This window comes from Salmo salar, unplaced genomic scaffold (genome assembly GCF_965601325.2).
Source record: "Salmo salar unplaced genomic scaffold, fSalSal1 ptg000533l, whole genome shotgun sequence".
Classification (NCBI taxonomy): Eukaryota; Metazoa; Chordata; class Actinopteri; order Salmoniformes; family Salmonidae; genus Salmo; species Salmo salar.
The window spans coordinates 62,271-74,636 of NW_027675412.1; positions in this window are offsets into that span (position 1 = coordinate 62,271).

The following is a 12,366-nucleotide window of genomic DNA, read 5'->3' on the forward strand; positions in this document are numbered from 1 at the left end:
AGTTCTAGAAGCTAGTGAGTTTTAGGAAGACGAGAGTTCTAGAAGCCAGTGAGTTTTAGGAAGAGGAGAGTTCTAGAAGCTAGTGAGTTTTAGGAAGAAGAGAGTTCTAGAAGCTAGTGAGTTTTAGGAAGACGAGAGTTCTAGAAGCTAGTGAGTTTTAGGAAGACGAGAGTTCTAGAAGCTAGTGAGTTTTAGGATTCTATAGTAAGTGAACCAAGGTGGGGGATTCTATAGAAAGAAAAAGGTGAAAAAATACTATTGTATATTATTATTATTTAAAAGTAAGTGTTTTTTCTTGTTTTTAATTGTTGACAGCCAGTAGACATCATGTTTATATTGGTGAAGGTGAAGCATTGTAGTTGATTATAATGTGAAATGGAAGTTGTTTTCTGTTGGTGGCGAGCAAACTTGTCCAACAAAAATGTAGGATATATTTGTTGTCTTAAGGGGGAAGGTGTTACAGGCTTTGGTTTTTCCATTTATGTTTTGAGGTTGGACTTTAGCTCGTTAGCACTGATTGGGGTCACCTCGTTAGTCAGAATGTGTTACACCTGTGCTGGCTTGTCCATCTCGTTATGGTTGAATATTGCATCCAATTGTTAATATTTTAATCAATGGATTTTCCTTGGAATGTTCCGTAGTCTTTCAGTTGTGTAGTAAATACCCGTTTATTTTCATTGTTTTTTCCTGTGAAGCCATTGCGTTGCATCCATGTCTGAAAAGTGCTGTATAAATAAAGCTTGATTTGATTTGAGCATATTGCAAAAACAAAGGAACCCAATGATTGACAATCAACAGACTTCATTATTTGTAAATTTTATTTAACCTTTATTTAATTAGGCAAGTCGGTTAACCTCTAGAGGACCCCTTCCCGCTCTGATCCCGCTAACGGGATTTATTGATAAGATACCATGGCGGGAAATTCAAAACTGCAAGAATCTAATAATTTCAATTTCTCAAACAATCAACTATTTTTCACCATTTGAAAGATAAACATCTCCTAAATCCAACCACATTGTCCGATTTCAAAGAGGCTTTACGGCGAAGCATAAAGTTAGGTTATGTTAGGAGAGTACATTGAAAATAGCTGTGTGTAATGTTTTGTCAATTCAAAGACAGGCGTCAACAAAAGCAGAAAACCAGCTAAAATTATGCACTAACCTTTGACAATCTTCATCAGATGACACTCCTAGGACATTATGTTATACAATACATGCATTTTTTGTTCCATCAAGTTCATATTTATATCCAAAAACAGCATTTTACAGTGGCGGTGAAATTCAGAATTTTTTTTCCCTCAAATGCTTCCGGTGAAGCAGCGTTACAATTTACAAAATTACTATTCGAAAACATTGGTAAATTATAATATTGTCATTCAAAGAATTATAGATTAACATCTCATAAATGCTACCGCATTGCCAGATTTAAAAATAACTTTACTGGGAAATCACACTTTGCAATAAACCGGGTGCTATGCTAAGAACAATAGGCTAGGATATACAGGTTAGCACCATCTTGGAACCATCTAATATCAATAATACTATTGTAAATAATCCCTTACCTTTGATTATCTTCATCAGAAGGAACTTCCAGGAATCCCAGATCCACAACAAATGTGGTTTCTTTCGACAAAGTTCATAATTTATGTCCAAATAACTCCAAGTTGTTCCATGTTGTTAGCGCGTTCAGTAGGCTCCTCAAAATGTAGGGGGGGGGGGGGAGTCACGACGAAAAGTAAAAAAAAAAATCTATTTACGTTCGTTCAAACATGTCAAACGTTGTTTAGCATCAATCTTTAGGGCCATTTTTAACGTGAAACATCAGTAATGTTTCAACCCGACCTCTCCTGTGTCTTGAAAAACGTTTTGAAAAATGTCTTGCCTCACATGAACGCGCATGTGCGCACAATAATGAAGTGACGACATCCCAGGGACGTCAACTTCCCTTCCTTGTCATCCGGTCTCTGTTCATCATAGACGCTTCAAACAACTTTATAAAGATCGTTGACATCTAGTGGAAGCCGTAGGAAGTGCAAAATGAATCCTTTGTCACTGTGTGATCTATTAGCAATGTCTCGAAAATAGTACAGCCACAAAATTCTCATTTCCTGCTTGTATTCTTCTCAGGTTTTTGCCTGCCATATGAGCTTTGTTATACTTACAGACACCATTCAAACAGTTTTAGAAAATTCTGAGTGTTTTCTATCCAAATATGTTAATAATATGCATATCCTAGCTTCTGAGTTGGTGTAGCAGGCAGTTAAAAATGGGCGCATATTTTTTTCAAAATTCTCAATACTGCCCCCTAGCCCCAACAGAACAAATTATTATTTACAATGATTGCCTACCAGGGAACAGTGGGTTAACTGCCTTGTTCAGGGGCAGAACAACATATACTGCTCAAAAAAATAAAGGGAACACTAAAATAACACGTCCTAGATCTGAATGAATGAAATAATCTTATCAAATACTTTTTTCTTTACATAGTTGAATGTGCTGACAACAAAATCACACACAAATAATCAATGGAAATGCAATTTATCAACCCATGGAGGTCTGGATTTGGAGTCACACTCAAAATTAAAGTGGAAAACCACACTACAGGCTGATCCAACTTTGATGTAATGTCCTTAAAACAAGTCAAAATGAGGCTCAGTAGTGTGTGTGGCCTCCACGTGCCTGTATGACCTCCCTACAACGCCTGGGCATGCTCCTGATGAGGTGGCGGATGGTCTCCTGAGGGATCTCCTTCCAGACCTGGACTAAAGCATCCGCCAACTCCTGGACAGTCTGTGGTGCAACGTGGCGTTGGTGGATGGAGCGAGACATGATGTCCCAGATGTGCTCAATTGGATTCAGGTCTGGGGAACGGGCGGGCCAGTCCATAGCATCAATGCTTTCCTCTTGCAGGAACTGCTGACACACTCCAGCCACATGAGGTCTAGCATTGTCTTGCATTAGGAGGAACCCAGGGCCAACCGCACTAGCATATGGTCTCACAAGGGGTCTGAGGATCTCATCTCGGTACCTAATGGCAGTCAGGCTACCTCTGGCGAGCACATGGAGTGCTGTGCAGCCCCCCAAAGAAATGCCACCCCACACCATGACTGACCCACCGCCAAACCAGTCATGCTGGAGGATGTTGCAGGCAGCAGAACGTTCTCCACGGCGTCTCCAGACTCTGTCACGTCTGTCACGTGCTCAGTGTGAACCTGCTTTCATCTGTGAAGAGCACAGGGCGCCAGTGGCGAATTTGCCAATCTTGGTGTTCTCTGGCAAATGCCAAACGTCCTGCACGGTGTTGGGCTGTAAGCACAACCCCCACCTGTGGACGTCGGGCCCTCATACCACCCTCATGGAGTCTGTTTCTGACCGTTTGAACAGACACATGCACATGTGGCCTGCTGGAGGTCCTTTTGCAGGGCTCTGGCAGTGCTCCTCCTGCTCCTCCTTTCACAAAGGCGGAGGTAGCGGTCTTGCTGCTGGGTTGTTGCCCTCCTACGGCCTCCTCCACGTCTCCTGATGTACTGGCCTGTCTCCTGGTAGCGCCTCCATGCTCTGGACACTACGCTGACAGACACAGCAAACCTTCTTGCCACAGCTCGCATTGATGTGCCATCCTGGATGAGCTGCACTACCTGAGCCACTTGTGTGGGTTGTAGACTCCGTCTCATGCTACCACTAGAGTGAAAGCACCGCCAGCATTCAAAAGTGACCAAAACATCAGCCAGGAAGCATAGGAACTGAGAAGTGGTCTGTGGTCCCCACCTGCAGAACCACTCCTTTATTGGGGGTGTCTTGCTAATTGCCTATAATTTCCACCTATTGTCTATTCCATTTGCACAACAGCATGTGAAATGTATTGTCAATCAGTGTTGCTTCCTAAGTGGACAGTTTGATTTCACAGAAGTGTGATTGACTTGGAGTTACATTGTGTTGTTTAAGTGTTCCCTTTATTTTTTTGAGCAGTGTATTTTTACCTTGTCAGCTCTAACCACTAGGCTACCTGCCACCCTCTTGCATAACCAATGAGCACATATCTTAGTATGAAAAACAGTATCAATTCAGTATATCTTCCACTATGTCAAAACAGTATCACTTTTCAACCAACCCAGTGCATTTGTTGAAACTGAAAAGTTTTGAAGTCAACAATACGTCAAGGATTCAACAACTGAAATCTGAAACAAACAACTGGATCAAACAGATCAATCCCACTGGACATTAGGTTTCATTCAGACCCTGCAGGGTTTAGATTCAGCCAGGACTAGTTAAACTAGGATATTTAAGTAGCTTTCGTGATCGTGTCTTAAATTTGGCTTAGTTAGTCGGAGACTGGAGTAAGGTAAGTATGCCTGAATGAGAACACCTGGGTTAAGCCTGATTAGGTTCAGTATGAACACCTGGGTTAATCCTGATTAGGTTCAGTATGAACACCTGGGTTAATCCTGATTAGGTCCAGTATGAACACCTGGGTTAATCCTGATTAGGTTCAGTATGAACACCTGGGTTAATCCTGATTAGGTTCAGTATGAACACCTGGGTTAAGCCTGATTAGGTGCAGTATGAACACCTGGATTAATCCTGATTAGGTTCAGTATGAACACCTGGGTTAATCCTGATTAGGTGCAGTATGAACACCTGGATTAATCCTGATTAGGTTCAGTATGAACACCTGGGTTAATCCTGATTAGGTTCAGTATGAACACCTGGGTTAATCCTGATTAGGTTCAGTATGAACACCTGGGTTAATCCTGATTAGGTTCAGTATGAACACCTGGGTTAATCCTGATTAGGTTCAGTATGAACACATGCTGTTGGTCTAGTGGTGCTCATTAAAACCCGGAATAGAAAACACCAATACTGGTGTGAATCTGGAGACGAAACAACGGCAGAGGCAAAAATAATTTGTTCAAAAAAACGCTCCAAAACAAATGTTGTCAAACCATCCAGTTATTGAAGGTACATTTAGTCTGCTAAATTTAGTCATTTAGCAGATGCTCTTATCCAGAGCGACTTACAGTAGTGAATGCATACATTTAATTTCATTTTCATGCATTTTTTGTACTGGCCCCCCGTGGGAATCAAACCCACAACCCTGGCGTTGCAAACACCATGCTCTACCAACTGAGCCACGGGGAAGGCCAGTATGTATAACACACCATGCTGGCGTTGTAAACACCATGCTCTACCAACTGAGCCACACTGCTGCTACTGAGCAGTAGAACAAGCGGGTTGGGCTGCAATTTGCTGTGAATTCAATGGAAATGTAACCACAAGAAGAGTACAACAACTTCAGGTGAGATATCTGCATTATTATCAGGATTACAGGAAGAAACAACAACTAGAGGTGAGATATCTGCATTATTATCAGGATTACAGGAAGAAACAACAACTAGAGGTGAGATATCTGCATTATTATCAGGATTACAGGAAGAAACAACAGCTAGAGGTGAGATATCTGCATTATTATCAGGATTACAGGAAGAAACAACAACTAGAGGTGAGATATCTGCATTATTATCAGGATTACAGGAAGAAACAACAACTAGAGGTGAGATATCTGCATTATTATCAGGATTACAAGAAGAAACAACAACTAGAGGTGAGATATCTGCATTATTATCAGGATTACAGGAAGAAACAACAACTAGAGGTGAGATATCTGCATTATTATCAGGATTACAGGAAGAAACAACAACTAGAGGTGAGATATCTGCATTATTATCAGGATTACAGGAAGAAACAACAACTAGAGGTGAGATATCTGCATTATTATCAGGATTACAAGAAGAAACAACAACTAGAGGTGAGATATCTGCATTATTATCAGGATTACAGGAAGAAACAACAACTAGAGGTGAGATATCTGCATTATTATCAGGATTACAGGAAGAAACAACAACTAGAGGTGAGATATCTGCATTATTATCAGGATTACAGGAAGAAACAACAACTAGAGGTGAGATATCTGCATTATTATCAGGATTACAAGAAGAAACAACAACTAAAGGTGAGATATCTGCATTATTATCAGGATTACAGGAAGAAACAACAACTAGAGGTGAGATATCTGCATTATTATCAGGATTACAGGAAGAAACAACAACTAGAGGTGAGATATCTGCATTATTATCAGGATTACAGGAAGAAACAACAACTAGAGGTGAGATATCTGCATTATTATCAGGATTACAGGAAGAAACAACAACTAGAGGTGAGATATCTGCATTATTATCAGGATTACAGGAAGAAACAACAACTAGAGGTGAGATATCTGCATTATTATCAGGATTACAAGAAGAGTACAACAACTAGAGGTGAGATATCTGCATTATTATCAGGATTACAACAACTAGAGGTGAGATATCTGCATTATTATCAGGATTACAGGAAGAAACAACAACTAGAGGTGAGATATCTGCATTATTATCCGGATTACAGGAAGAAACAACAACTAGAGGTGAGATATCTGCATTATTATCAGGATTACAAGAAGAAACAACTAGAGGTGAGATATCTGCATTATTATCAGGATTACAGGAAGAAACAACAACTAGAGGTGAGATATCTGCATTATTATCAGGATTACAGGAAGAAACAACAACTAGAGGTGAGATATCTGCATTATTATCAGGATTACAGGAAGAAACAACAACTAGAGGTGAGATATCTGCATTATTATCAGGATTACAGGAAGAAACAACAACTAGAGGTGAGATATCTGCATTATTATCAGGATTACAGGAAGAAACAACAACTAGAGGTGAGATATCTGCATTATTATCAGGATTACAGGAAGAAACAACAACTAGAGGTGAGATATCTGCATTATTATCAGGATTACAGGAAGAAACAACAACTAGAGGTGAGATATCTGCATTATTATCAGGATTACAGGAAGAAACAACAACTAGAGGTGAGATATCTGCATTATTATCAGGATTACAGGAAGAAACAACAACTAGAGGTGAGATATCTGCATTATTATCAGGATTACAGGAAGAAACAACAACTAGAGGTGAGATATCTGCATTATTATCAGGATTACAACAACTAGAGGTGAGATATCTGCATTATTATCAGGATTACAGGAAGAAACAACAACTAGAGGTGAGATATCTGCATTATTATCAGGATTACAACAACTAGAGGTGAGATATCTGCATTATTATCAGGATTACAGGAAGAAACAACAACTAGAGGTGAGATATCTGCATTATTATCAGGATTACAGGAAGAAACAACAACTAGAGGTGAGATATCTGCATTATTATCAGGATTACAGGAAGAAACAACAACTAGAGGTGAGATATCTGCATTATTATCAGGATTACAGGAAGAAACAACAACTAGAGGTGAGATATCTGCATTATTATCAGGATTACAGGAAGAAACAACAACTAGAGGTGAGATATCTGCATTATTATCAGGATTACAGGAAGAAACAACAACTAGAGGTGAGATATCTGCATTATTATCAGGATTACAGGAAGAAACAACAACTAGAGGTGAGATATCTGCATTATTATCAGGATTACAGGAAGAAACAACAACTAGAGGTGAGATATCTGCATTATTATCAGGATTACAACAACTAGAGGTGAGATATCTGCATTATTATCAGGATTACAGGAAGAAACAACAACTAGAGGTGAGATATCTGCATTATTATCAGGATTACAGGAAGAAACAACAACTAGAGGTGAGATATCTGCATTATTATCAGGATTACAGGAAGAAACAACAACTAGAGGTGAGATATCTGCATTATTATCAGGATTACAGGAAGAAACAACAACTAGAGGTGAGATATCTGCATTATTATCAGGATTACAGGAAGAAACAACAACTAGAGGTGAGATATCTGCATTATTATCTGGATTACAGGAAGAAACAACAGCTAGAGGTGAGATATCTGCATTATTATCAGGATTACAGGAAGAAACAACAACTAGAGGTGAGATATCTGCATTATTATCAGGATTACAGGAAGAAACAACAACTAGAGGTGAGATATCTGCATTATTATCAGGATTACAGGAAGAAACAACAACTAGAGGTGAGATATCTGCATTATTATCAGGATTACAGGAAGAAACAACAACTAGAGGTGAGATATCTGCATTATTATCAGGATTACAAGAAGAAACAACAACTAGAGGTGAGATATCTGCATTATTATCAGGATTACAGGAAGAAACAACAACTAGAGGTGAGATATCTGCATTATTATCAGGATTACAGGAAGAAACAACAACTAGAGGTGAGATATCTGCATTATTATCAGGATTACAACAACTAGAGGTGAGATATCTGCATTATTATCAGGATTACAGGAAGAAACAACAACTAGAGGTGAGATATCTGCATTATTATCAGGATTTCACATTTCTCATATTCATATTTTTGTGACATGATTTCTATTATAAAATTATATCTGCCTTCTATAGACTTTGTGGAAGAACCTTAAACTGACGTTAAAAAGAGAGAAAGCAGAGATCAGAAGAGAGAGATTTACTACTGGTGGTGGACCACCAAAACAAGACAACACTGATGAATTGAGTGACTTCCTGTCTGGAATAATAGAGCAGCAGCAACCTCTGGATGGTATATCAGATGATGACCAACCTCTGGATGGTATACCAGATGATGACCAACCTCTGGATGGTATACCGGATGATGACCAACCTCTAGATGGTATACCAGATGATGACCAACAGGTTGGAAGAGCCAGTACACAGTGAGGGTGTAATGTGAACAGGTTGGAAGAGCCAGTACACAGTGAGGGTGTAATGTGAACAGGTTGGAAGAGCCAGTACACAGTGAGGGTGGAATGTGAACAGGTTGGAAGAGCCAGTACACAGTGAGGGTGTAATGTGAACAGGTTGGAAGAGCCAGTACACAGTGAGTGTGTTCCCTCCACATCTGCTATAACATCCCTGAGAGAAGATGCTGCCACCACCTTTCAGCAGAGAACAAAGTAGATGACCAGGCATGAAACGTTAACCAAAGAATTCCATGAGCATAAAATGAAATATCTGAAGGAAGAACATGAGATGAGAATTGTCCAGGTTGAATTGGATATGAAGTTGGAAGAGAGAGGTATGATCCAATAAAGAGACAGTAATGAGACAATAGTGATGACCAGCCATGGTGAACAATATGATATGTAAAACAATACATGTTTTGTCAATTGGATATTCATGAGAGTATTTTAAACACCACAAACTACATTTTAAACCAGCCTTGGTTTAGTCACTCATTTCATTTTGCTCCACACTATTTGAATTGTGTACAGAACAAACATTATCAAAGCAAAAATAATCCATAATGAATACATTCCATATTTAAATGCATCTCATCTAGTTGAAGTGCTGCAATGTGAAGCATCTCCCTGTGCAACTGTGCAAGTCCTCGTTGGTCATTGCCTGCCTCAGTCATGGACACATCTGCCTCAATCACATCTGCCTCAGTCATGGGAACATCTGCTTGATGCTGATCATGGGAGGATCAGGACAGTCATGGGAACATCTGCTTGATGCTGATCATGGGAGGATCAGGACAGTCATGGGTACATCTGCTTGATGCTGATCATGGGAGGATCAGGACAGTCATGGGTACATCTGCTTGATGCTGATCATGGGAGGATCAGGACAGTCATGGGTACATCTGCTTGATGCTGATCATGGGAGGATCAGGACAGTCATGGGAACATCTGCTTGATGCTGATCATGGGAAGATCAGGACAGTCATGGGAACATCTGCTTGATGCTGATCATGGGAGGATCAGGACAGCCATGGGTACATCTGCTTGATGCTGATCATGGGAGGATCAGGACAGTCATGGGAACATCTGCTTGATGCTGATCATGGGAAGATCAGGACAGTCATGGGAACATCTGCTTGATGCTGATCATGGGAGGATCAGGACAGTCATGGGTACATCTGCTTGATGCTGATCATGGGAGGATCAGGACAGTCATGGGTACATCTGCTTGATGCTGATCATGGGAGGATCAGGACAGTCATGGGAACATCTGCTTGATGCTGATCATGGGAGGATCAGGACAGCCATGGGTACATCTGCTTGATGCTGATCATGGGAGGATCAGGACAGTCATGGGTACATCTGCTTGATGCTGATCATGGGAGGATCAGGACAGCCATGCTGCTTCAGGTAGTTGTGCAGCACAGCTGTAGCAATGATCACCTTGCAGCAACTTCTTGGCTTGAAACCAAGTGTATTGCGAAAACACTGGAATCTATTTTTCCATACGCCAAACACACGCTGGACCATCCCTCTCGTGTGGATATGAGGTCTGTTGTATCTTTGCTGCTCAGCTGTTGTGGGATTTATGTCTGGAGTGAATAAAAAGTTACTCTAGTAGTCCACTATGTTGTCCTCTCTGAAACTGAGACCAATGAAGAGTTGAGGGAAATCCTTCAATGGTGAGTTGCACCTTTCCAACAGGCAACAATGTGTGAGAACTCTAAATGAGGATTAGCATCCACCCTGAACATTGATGGTTGACCAGTTGTTATGGTTACGGTACTCCTCAGCATCAGGAGTTGATGGAGAACCAGTTGTTATGGTTACGGTACTCCTCCGCATCAGGAGTTGATGGTAAACCAGTTGTTATGGTTACGGTACTCCTCAGCATCAGGAGTTGATGTAAAACCAGTTGTTATGGTTACGGTACTCCGCAGCATCAGGAGTTGATGGAAAACCAGTTGTTATGGTTACGGTACTCCTCAGCATCAGGAGTTGATGGTAAACCAGTTGTTATGGTTACGGTACCCCTCAGCATCAGGAGTTGATGGTAAACCAGTTGTTATGGTTACGGTACCCCTCAGCATCAGGAGTTGATGGAAAACCAGTTGTTATGGTTACGGTACCCCGCAGCATCAGGAGTTGATGGACACTTGATGGGAACATGACATCCATCTAACCAGCCAATCACTCCTGGGAGCTGCCCACATTCAGATATTCATATTGCACTTTATAGTTGGCTTGGCCAGCAGCATCAGGAAACTAGATGTAAAGACTCCTCCTGCAGACTTTATAGTTGGCTTGACCAGCAGCATCAGGAAACTAGATGTAAAGACTCCTCCTGCAGACTTTATAGTTGGCTTGACCAGCAGCATCAGGAAACTAGATGTAAAGACTCCTCCTGCAGACTTTATAGTTGGCTTGACCAGCAGCATCAGGAAACTAGATGTAAAGACTCCTCCTGCAGACTTTATAGTTGGCTTGACCAGCAGCATCAGGAAACTAGATGTAAAGACTCCTCCTGCAGACTTTATAGTTGGCTTGGCCAGCAGCATCAGGAAACTAGATGTAAAGACTCCTCCTGCAGACTTTATAGTTGGCTTGACCAGCAGCATCAGGAAACTAGATGTAAAGACTCCTCCTGCAGACTTTATAGTTGGCTTGGCCAGCAGCATCAGGAAACTAGATGTAAAGACTCCTCCTGCAGACTTTATAGTTGGCTTGGCCAGCAGCATCAGGAAACTAGATGTAAAGACTCCTCCTGCAGACTTTATAGTTGGCTTGGCCAGCAGCATCAGGAAACTAGATGTAAAGACTCCTCCTGCAGACTTTATAGTTGGCTTGGCCAGCAGCATCAGGAAACTAGATGTAAAGACTCCTCCTGCAGACTTTGTGAACTATTAAACACACAGTTGCTTCACTGGCACCGACACAAATCACCAGTTTCACAATGAAAGATTCCAGATGCCAAAAATCTCACAGTGATCAGAACTTGGAGAGAATTGGGTAAAGGCCTTCCTCTTTGAGACAGAGAGGAAAGTCTAGGCTCAAGGAGAGATATTATCTCCAATGCATTTTCTTTGTACATAAGAAAGCGGTCTCAAGGTAATGTAATGGATTCCTCCTATCCACAAGTACTGGTCTGGCCTCTGTAGTGCATGCTGGTCTTCCTTTAGACATTCCACATCATCCAGGCTCCCTCACAAACAGCACTAAGTAGAAGTTAAACCTGCCTCTTTGAAAGATTCATTTAATCTTCCATTTAGTCCTGGAGTAGCTCTAATCCTCCCTCTTGCAATCGCCTTTGATTTGTCCAGAAAAGTCTAAATCTACGACTATTTTAAGATAAGTCTGTGCAAGTCGCTTTGAGTTAAGACAGCTCAAACAAGCATTTTAGTCTGGGACTAAGCTTAAGCCTTGTCTGTGAAACCGGCCCTGAGTGTTTTATATAATATGACTAAATGTGTTTATTTCTGTGTTGCAGTCAATAAATGGAACAGCAAGGCCACAGAACATGACATAAGCAGAGCTGTGGGAGACCACCTCAAGCCCCTGGTAGAGCCGGGGGTGGTGTTTACCACTCCACCACGCCTTCAG